Source organism: Octodon degus, unplaced genomic scaffold (assembly GCF_000260255.1).
Source record: "Octodon degus isolate 3935 unplaced genomic scaffold, OctDeg1.0 scaffold00051, whole genome shotgun sequence".
NCBI classification, from domain to species: Eukaryota; Metazoa; Chordata; class Mammalia; order Rodentia; family Octodontidae; genus Octodon; species Octodon degus.
In genome coordinates, this window is record NW_004524627.1 from 5,483,522 (window position 1) to 5,492,675 (window position 9,154).

The following is a 9,154-nucleotide window of genomic DNA, read 5'->3' on the forward strand; positions in this document are numbered from 1 at the left end:
ACAGTTGATGACTTGACAAAAGTGGCTCCATGAAGAGTTTGAAAGTTAGTTTCTCCAAGTCAGGAGGGAAAGCATGCTTCCAGTGGGGGCTGAATCCAAGCACACAGCCTCCTGCACATGCATGCATGCAAACAGGGCAAGCTGAGCACAGAGGAAGGAGGTCGTAGGGACCCAGTAAGAACTTTAAGATTTTTTCCCAGGAGAAAAGAAAACTGACTGGTCTCCTTGATGAATGATACAATTACCAATTGGTTGTTTAGGACTTGCTGTTCTTTAAAAAAATTTTTAAGCTGCCCTGCAATGTTAATATTGTAGAAAAGATGCTACTTGTCTTCTTTCACCAGTAAGGTGAATAACGCTGGAGGAACTTTGAAAAGACTCAAATACTGAAATGTGAGGAGTAAATCTCCAAGTGGTTCAAGTTTTGTGTCATCGTTTCACTTTTCACATTCAAAGACAAATGGACATTTAGGTGACAGGTAGCAGGAGAAGGAAGTTCACCACACTGTTAGATTCATATGGATGCCAGACAGCTTTTGTGCGCAGACTTCTTCCACAGTGAGAGAGCGCCTTCCAGCACAGGTAGAAGCAAGATTTTCTGGTTGATTTAATTGTTCTGGGTGATTCCTCAGTATTCCTTCCCTTGCTGCTTTCCTTCTGGAACACTGACTGTGATGAAAGAAGGGGCACATTCATGTTACAACTCGTCTTCAAGATGTTTCTCTCTGAAGGCATCACCTGTCAGCCTTTCTTGAGCTTCTTTCATTCCCTGAACAACTTGCTCAGCACTGACGTAGAAATACTTGTAGCTGGTATTCTCATTGATGATTTCAGGATGCACCTTGCCACTGGGATCCAAGAAAAGGATTTGTGGAATATAACCACCATCAGGACTAAAATCTTCATCTTTGGGTTCTTTTTCATCCTTAAGATTTACCATCACAAAATTATGGGAAAGTTCTGAAATTTCTTTAGATTCTGCAAGTTTGGGCTTTAAAGCTTTGCAAGCACCACACCAAGACTTGTGAATAATAACTAACGAAGGCAATCCACTGGCAGCTGCTTCTTTCTCCCCATCTTCTAGTGTCCTCCAATGAATATGGTCTCCAAAACCTGGACTTGGTCGCTGACTCAGCACCCTGGGACAGGGCCAGTACTTCATGCCAGGGATTGAACCCGGTCCCTGTGCTCTGCCTAAACAAGTGCTTTAGTCTGGTGAGCTATCTGGCTGGCCCAGCAGGTTTTTAATATTAAATAAAATAATGTGAGGTGCTTTGTAAGTTGACAGAGTATGCCAAAATATTACAATGAGAATTTCTCCACAGAGTAAATATAACACAGCTTCTCACAAATCATAACTAGTTAAAAATGACACACTGATATAACTTAGAGTCAGAAATACATGGGCAGGGCCAGCCAGAGAGTTCAGCAGACTAAAGTGCCTGCTTAAGCAGAGCTAAGCAGCAGGGGTCTAAATTTGGTTTTTACCTTCCTTTTTTTTTGATTTGGTTGGTTAAGGTTTACCAATTTCATTTATTCTTTCAAAAAGACTTTTTGATTCATTTATTCTTTGTATTGTTTTCTTCTCAAACAGTAATTATAGAGACTGGTGGACTGTAGCTTTATGATCTGGATTTATTTGCTTAAAAATAGAGTTACTTCCAAGTTATTGGCTGTAAATCCAGTTCTCTATAATTTATCTGAAAGTGTGTTTGAGCAGAATTCCATCAGAATTATGTGAAGAACCTAAGTACTGAGAAGAGTTACTGGGTATCAGGTATGACACATCCTGAAACTGGCTGTTTGATTCCTGTACAGATGTGGGGAGGAGATGGTAAGCCCTGTCCTTTCAGTGCCACCTCACCTTCCATCTCAAACTATCAGCCTTGGGAGCTTTCTTTCTTTTAAGAGCTTTTAGAAGTGCTATAACATTACCTCTTAAGTCAGATGAACTTCCAGTGTCCCCTGAGTTTGAGCTGATGCCCACACTGCTCCAGCTGGTGGCTGAAGGAAGTGCAGTTCCCTGCTGGTGCCCCAGTCCTCAGTATACAAGGGAGCTATCAGGATCCTCCCTAAAGGGACCCCAGGCGATGAGTAGGTGGCCAAAAGAAAGGTGCTAACTTCCCATGGAAGGAGAGGCATTGCCTTAGTCAATAACGCCCATGTGAGTGCTGAAAAAGTCCCCATCTGTTTTCAAGTGAAGAGATAATTGTCCTATTTCTAAGAGGGCACAGACACCAGTTTACAACCATGTCTGCCATTCTTCCCTTTTCCCCTTCTCACTCTGGGTCTGATTCTGAAAGGATCAGAAATGATGGATGACCACTCAGAGAAGTCAATCCTGCTGCTTCCACCATGGTATTTAAGTAACATGAATTAGTAAGGTAGGAGTTAGGGGATTTTATTAGGTGGTGAAGACCGTAGCCTAAAATGCAGTCAGGAAGCCCAAAATGGAGTCTGCTGAGTAATGATTCTCCAGGAGTTTTATAAAAATACCTACCAGGTCTGGAATTTGCCCAGAAAAAGATCAAGTAGGCCACTGGCTCAAGGGTACATGGGCCATGTTTGCACATTGTGTGAGAACTCGATAGATTGGAGTCTAAAAAGAATTTTGTCTCCTATAAGGTATAGCTTATATTACTTATGCAACAGTATAAGCTCCATTCTACCTCCCTTACAAATTTCTTAGAGCTTTCTTGGGTATCCAACTCACAACCCTTGCCTAATTGGCAGAAGCTTTATTACCTTGCTTTTATATTTTTTACTTTCTTGTCCATGGGGCATAACATTGAGTGTAACAACCCATCCCATACTTGTCTACTGTAAATTTGTACTATATTATAATAGTAGCTTATGTGCATCTCAACAGCTGTGTGTGGGTTACATGGAAGCAATCTTAGTTTTTATCCACTTGGTATGATGAATGAAAAGGTGTGTACATGTGTATAAAAGTGTCTAGCTTGGATTTTTACCAACATCAAGTTCCATCTAATAGGTTTTTGCATATGTTTATCTGAGTATCATAGGGCGTAAAATACACCCACACTACTCTTCTGTTCTATAAACATATGTTTTACCATAAATGAAATGTACGTTGGACTCACAGTAGCTGCACCTGGGCAAAGTAAACACCTATTTATGCATTCCTACACTTGGCAGATGAATGGCAAGGTGTGCACCTGAGATGCAAAAGCAGCAATAGTTGACTTTTACTCATGAAATGCTCCCTGCTGAATTTCTGTGCATTTTGGATTGTTTTTTCTTGTTTTTTTTTTTTTTTTTTTGGCAGGGGAGGGGCCTGGGGATTGAACTTAGGACCTTGCGCTTTCCAGGCAGGCACTTATGCCTGCTGAATTATCTCCCTGGCCATGTATTTGTTTTTAAAAAGTTTTATTTTTATTTTTATTTTTTTGGTAAAAGTAGATGAATTTATTACAATGGTACATAAAAATACAGATTTGCAAGTTTGTGAAGGTTGAAAGTGAATCATCAGATCATTCTTGTATGGATGATGAAGATGATAATGACTTTGATGTTGGCCCTGTGAACCAAAGTTCCTGTGACAATGAAACAGAGTGAGAATCAACTGATATAGACAGAGGGAATACAGACCTCTTTGATTCAGATGACAAAGCAGCAATGGGAGTATATATTTGACTAGGGGAAATGGTATAAAGTTGTCACACAATCAAATGGAATGGTCCAATGATAAAACTAGGTCCAAAAGTGTAGTGAGGATCTTGGTATAGTGGCTTTCTAACTGATGATCAACTTATTATACCCAGATGAATTAAACTAGCATGATACTGGGTGTGAGAGGCTGACCTGGTGGCTGTTGCAAACAGCATAAAATGCAGAACAGGAGAAGCTGTTGGAACACTGTTAGGGATACTATTTGGAGAAGTTGTTGGAGCTGTTGGAAACTGCTACTATTCTTGGGCTGTTTTTTCTGGAGGGTCTTGTCATGCTGGCTTTCCCAATGAACTTTGGAGGAGTTCTTGGTCCTCATCTTGAGCGATTTCAGGCTCTGAATGAGAAAATGGTGCACTGTGCAGCCTTATGGAGAAGCTTGTCACTGATGGGAACTCAGCTTTCCTCATTTCTGGAGGAGCCCGGGACCTCACTGTTGCTGAGGATGGCTGTAGTTCTTTTGGGGGAGCTCTGTTGCTTACCTTGAGCATTGCTTCTTAGCTCCAGTTCAGATCCCTCAACCTGATAGCACAGGTCCTTCATCCCACTGGCCTAGACTTTCTAGTTTCCATCAGTGACTTTTGGACCTTTCCAGCACAGATCTATTAAGCAGATCTGAATGAGACTGCTTGTGTTCTAGGCCTCCAAGTGGACTTGTGGGTGGCATTGTTATGAGCTCTAGCTTTTCAGCTGGACTCATGCAGGATATTAGGATTCAGGCCCTCAGCAGGATTCTTTGGTCTTTAGTATATGGACAGATTTCCTCTATTTTTTGTATAGCATACTTGGGTGATTCATTATAAAATGATATTATAAAATGTGTCCTCTATTATATTGTTTGCCTTGTAAAAACCCCAAACCATGACACTTGGTAAGGGTAAAACCTATTGGACGGTTGTTGTTGGTTGTTGGTAAGGGTAAAACCTAAGTTAGTCAAGGTGATAATCCCACCAATTGGATGGCTAACCTTGTAGCCCTTCTTTTTCTCTAATTTTTGGTCTGCAAACTTAAGCTGTTAACCCTCTAGAAGAGAAGCTTAATGATATTATTAGCCGATAACATGGGCAGTTGAGCTTAATCTCATTATCTGTCTGAATATCAGACAGCTTAGACATACATTGATCACTGTATTAAATGTTAAAAATGTTGAAAATTGTAACACATGAAATGCTTCAAGATGTAAAATATACAAATTTGAAAATACAAGTAAAATGAACTAATAGCAATACTCAAAATGTATTTATTATGGCACCTCACTTGCTGAACTGAAAGCATTCATGGATCTGCTGTACTTAGCGGGGTTTTTTCATAGTAGTTGCAGGAATGAAAAATGGTTATGGGAAAGTGATGTATGTGGGCCTGAGGTTTGCAGAACAACAATAACATTGAGGAGATTTGGTTTCCTTCAAAATTGCCTTGGGTTTGATAACACTGCCACTTGCTAAGAAAGAAAAAAAAATCCAATATAGTCCAGTAGTACATAATAGTAGTGGGCTATCTTTGGACTGACAATGTCAGAAGTTGTTGACTTGAGCCTTTTACAGCTCAGCATATTAATATGGCTTTATTTTTTATACCTCATAGTTATACATTTCTGCTGGATGACTAATACCAAGATAAAGCAAGAACTATATAACAAGTAATGCAACTTTTGTATCTGACAAGGTCAGTCAAAACCCCTCAGGATTAACTCTGAAACTGTATCTCAGTTTGTAGATCCTTTGTCAGTGTCAGCCATGTGGATGAGTCATGGCCATTGCTTGACCAGTTTGCTCTCTGTGAAAGCCTGAGAGAATGTGACTCTCCTTAGGCACACTCCGCATCATTGATCACTTTCCTGTGTGGCCTCATAATCTCCTTGATCAGAAAATTTGGGACACCACTGAGTTACATGATGTCACAACACAGTTTCTCTTATGTCCTGAGTCCTTATTGACTTTGAATGCTTAGGGCCAAAATGTTGGCTATCCTTGTAGCCCTTCTTTTTCTCTAATTTTTGGTCTGCAAACTTAAGTTGTTAACCATCCAGAAGAGAAGCTTAATGATATTATTAGCCTATAACATAAGCAGTTGAGCCTAACCTCACTATCTATCTGAATATCAAACATCTTAGACATAACACGAAACAGGTATTTTCCATCACATATTAATATATTAAACTTTAAATACCTACAGAATGTGAAGAAAAAAATAGGAATAAACAACTGCACATTTTTACACAGATATTTAGAAATCTAACCATATACAGCATTGTTAGCAGGACAGTCTTGTGACATTTTTTTCTTGTCTCTTGTTTTCATTTATTACCTTTTTTTTAAAAAACACTTATTTGAGAGACAGTATAGCAGTAATTGATACGACAATAGAAGCAATATGTATTTAGAAGACCAGAATGACAGGCATTCCAAGTATATCCCTAGTTTTACACATTGTTATCTTCAGTGAAGTTGCTTACTTCACAGGTACCAGCATACATAGTTAGTCAAGGTGAGAATCCTACCAATTAACTGCTAGTTTCAAAAACCTGATGAACATCTCAGGATCATTGCCTTAATCATCCTGTGCATATAAATGTATGGTTTTGCTCCTGTCATGTTTCTTAGTTTTTTTCCTTGCCCTCTCTTCACTATTTAATTCTTCTTCTTTTTTTTTTTTTAATAAAAGCAACTCTACATTTATTGGCCTTCAGTAAAAACATAAGAGTAGTCAAAACAATATGAACAAAAGTTTTACAAACACTCCTAGGGCAAACCACTTAAATGATTGCCTTTTTACATATCATCATAATTGCCACTGCCTCACTTCCCTGTTTGAATTCATTGATCATTTCTAGTTGGAGACACTTTGTAGCAGAGTAATGTTATCTCCTTTCAGCATGATCCGACCCAGTTGTTTTCTTGACTTTGTTTTAGAATGAATTTCTTCTGCATCATCTAATACAAGGTTCATGTACTCATCAAAACCAATAATACAGCCCTCTATCCACATATTCACTTGCTCATACAGCCACACCTGGATCCGGGATCTGTACATTCTGCAAGTATCTGAAGATGAGGTTGATGGGCTGCACCATCACCTTCTGGACTTTCTGGCCCTGACCCCGGTACGCCATGGTGGAGCCCGACAAAGACAACGCCAGCCACCACGCTACCTCTAGCGGCAACTTCCGGAGGGAGAGCTCGAAAGCGGAAATGAGCGGCTCCCCGCTATTTAATTCTTAAGTTCTCACTTTCTTTTAATTGTGTCATACCTTTCTCTTTTTCCTTCTTCTTTTGAGTTCTTACACCAGGGAGACTGTAAAATATTTACACATGTGGGTCTGATTTATTTCAGTTAAGAGTATGTCTTCAAGTGGCATCTATTTAAATATAAAGGCTTCGAGTTTATCATTCTTTATAGCTGAGTAATACTATTATATAAAAATACCACATCTTTTTCATGCATTCCTTATGTGATGGGCATTTTGATTGCTTCCAAGATTGGGCTGTCACAAATTGTGCTGCTATAAATACAGGTGCACATATATCACTATGATATGATGTTTTCATTCCCAGTAGGGAGATACCTGGAATGAATGGGATTTCTAGTCCTAGTGTTTTAAGGATTCTCCACACTGATTTCCATAATGGTTGCACCAGTCTACATTCCCACCAGCAGTGGAGAAGGGTTCCTTTTTCCCCACAGCCTCTCCAACATTTGTTCTTGGTTGATTTCTTTATTATAGCCATTCTTTCTGGGGTGAGATGATATCTCAGTGTTGTTTTAATTTGCATTTCATGGATGGCTAGTGATGTGGAGCATTTTTTCATATATTTATTAGCTTCTTTAATTTCATCCTCTGAGAAGTGTGTGTTCATCTGAGATGCCCATTTTTGGATTAGTCTTTAAATTTTGGGGCTTTATTGGTGTTTAGTTCTTTATAAATTCTTGAGAGCAGACCTTTGTCTGAGTGCTTATTAGTTAAAATTTTTTCAAAATTTGTGGGTTGTCTTTTCTTTTCTTTTTTTTTTTTTTTTTGGCGGTACCGGGGATTGAACTCAGGCCCTTGCACTTGCCAGGGAAGTGCTTATTCCACTGAGCCATCTCCCTGGCCCTTGTCTTTTCAGTTTGGTAATTTCTTTTGATGTGCAAAAGCTTCTCAATAAGAGGAGGTACCAGTTGTTAATTCTTTCAATTATTACCTGTACAATTTGATTTTTGTACATGAACTCTTTGCCTACACCTATGCCTTCAAGAGTTCCTTCTACTTTCTCTTCCAGGAGATTTAGTGTTTTTGTTTTAATGTTTATATCTTTAATTCACTTTGACTTTAGCTTAGTGCATGCTGATAGACCTGGATCAAGTTTTAGTTTTCAGCATGTAGAGAGCTAGTTTTTCCAGCACCATTTGTTAAAGAGGCTATATTTCTTCCAGTAAGTGTGTTTGACCCCTTTGTCAAAAATAATGTGGCTGAGTGTGTTCCTAGAGGCCTCTGTATCTTCTAACCTATTCCATTGATCCTCAGGTTTATTTTCTTTCCAGCACCATGCTGATTTGATCACAGCAGCTTTGTAGTATAATTTCAAGTCAGGAATTGTAATGTCTCCTGTGTTTTCTTTGTTGCCTAGGATTGCCTTTACTATTCTGAGTCTTTTCTGGTTCCAAATAAATTTTAGGAATGATTTCTCTAGGTCTGTGAGGTATGTTGGTGGTAGTTTGAGAGGAATTGCATTAAATCTGTACAGCAATTTTGGGAGTATGGCCATCTTCACAATGTTGGCTCTTGCTATGCAGGAGCAGGGAATATCTTCCCATTTTTTGAAATTCTCTACGACCTCTTTTTTTCAGAGTAGTATAATTTTCCTTGAAAAGATGTTTAACTTCCCTAGTTAAATGAATTCCAGGGTATTTCATTTTGTGCAGTGCTATTGTAAAAGGAATTATTTCTTTAAATTTAAAGGAATTCCCTCTCAGTGTGTTTGTTTTCTGTGTAGAGGAATGCTATTGACTTTTAGGTATTGACTTTGTATCATGTTATGCTACTGAATTTGTGTATCAATTCTCATAGCTTCTTGGTGGAGTTTTTTTGGTCTTCCAAGTAAAGTATCATGTCATCTGCAAATAATGATACTTTAACTTCTTCTTATTCCTTTTATTTCTTTCTCTTGTCTAATGGCTCTAGCTAATGTTTCCAGAACTATATTAAATAGGACTGGTGATAGAGGACATCCTTCTCTTGTACCAGATCTGAGAGTTTCCCCCCATTTAGGATTATGTTAGCCTTTAGTTTGTCATAGATGGCTTTTATCAGATTTAAGTAGAGGCCTTCTATTCCAATTTTGTGTAGGATTCTGTACATGAATGAGTGTTAGACTTGGTCAAAAGCCTTTTCTGCATCAATTGAGATGATCATGTGGTTTTTAGGTTTGGCTCTATTGACATAGTGTATTACATTTATAGATTTTTGAATACTGAACCATCCTTG

At 38.7% G+C, this 9,154-nt stretch overlaps 2 pseudogenes; both read right to left on the reverse strand.

Moving 5' to 3' along the window:
• Positions 1-697: 697 nt before the first annotated feature.
• Positions 698-1,162, reverse strand: LOC101588360 (annotated as a pseudogene).
• A 5,296-nt stretch (positions 1,163-6,458) lies between these two features.
• On the reverse strand, positions 6,459-6,817 carry LOC101561121 (annotated as a pseudogene).
• Between the last annotated feature and the right edge of the window lie 2,337 nt (positions 6,818-9,154).